The 1,086-nt window shown below is 45.9% G+C and overlaps 1 pseudogene; it reads right to left on the minus strand.

The window, feature by feature from the left end:
• Positions 1 to 543: 543 nt before the first annotated feature.
• On the minus strand, positions 544 to 822 carry LOC142446973 (COX assembly mitochondrial protein 2 homolog pseudogene; annotated as a pseudogene).
• Between the last annotated feature and the right edge of the window lie 264 nt (positions 823 to 1,086).

The raw sequence follows: 1,086 nt of genomic DNA on the forward strand, positions 1-1,086 counted from the left end.
GACTTACATCCTGCCGTCACTGATGTTGGTGTGCTTCTTCCTTGGAGACTTAGTTGACATCTCACTTATATGGCAATTTGGTTGGAAACAAGCCTTCAAAACCTCAGACAATATTTTATCTGACAGTCTGGCATCATCTAATTTCTTCACGACACTTTGTTATAACACCATATCTTCTGTGTCCCCTTCCTGGGGGCGAGTATCAAGCAGGATGGTGATGTAAGAGCTACTTGTTCTTCAATTAGAGCTAGGGTTTAATGTAGCCCCCAACCCATTCCTGGATCTGGTTTTTTTTTTAATAAGTTACTTTATTGAGGGAGGTAAGTTACTCCACGTTAGCTGGTTGTAGACGGTGAAGGTTACATGTTAGAAGTGCGTTGGCAGGAGGCAGACCACTACTACTAAAGGCTCCACTTGACAAACACAAAGTCCTGGGCTCCCCCCTTCTTCAAGTTCAAAAGTAGGCCACACTTTGCAATCACCAAATAAAACAGATTATCAACCAAGAGTCTTGAGGTCTTCGCTCAGGCAAGGCTTCAGGAGAAAATGTACTTCATTTCCCAGACTCCTCTGGAGGATTCAAGAGTCTCTTTCGCATCAAATCACCATGCTCCCTGCTCCTGGACCTCTTTTCTGCGTACTCATGTTTCAGGCATTTTCTCATCTCCCAATCAAGATCATTGCAATGCCCTCAAAATTTCAGAACGCTGTGATTTCTGTGGCATTCCTTTAGCAAGTTAATCAAGGCGTTGCATTCTTCAGTGTGCAGGTGTGGAGACAAGTCAGGATGCATCTCTAGAAGATGAAGGGTCACAGCAGAGCAACTCGCTTGCTGCCACTCCCGGAGGCCTGGAGCGGTGCGTCCCTCGGAGATGCGCGACGGAGAGGCCAGCGAGGCCAAAGCCGGGCCGCCTGGGCGGGCGGTTCCTGGATCTGTTTCTTATCTGCCTTTGGTTCCCTTTAGAGATATCCTTGTTAATTTATAGTAGAGAGTCATATCGATCATCTCCCTGGAGCACTGAAATCTTCCATTAATATTGTCATTGATTAGCCCCTGGTACTAATTTTTAAAACACGGATGAGAGA

Source organism: Tenrec ecaudatus, chromosome 4 (genome assembly GCF_050624435.1).
Source record: "Tenrec ecaudatus isolate mTenEca1 chromosome 4, mTenEca1.hap1, whole genome shotgun sequence".
NCBI classification, from domain to species: domain Eukaryota; kingdom Metazoa; phylum Chordata; class Mammalia; order Afrosoricida; family Tenrecidae; genus Tenrec; species Tenrec ecaudatus.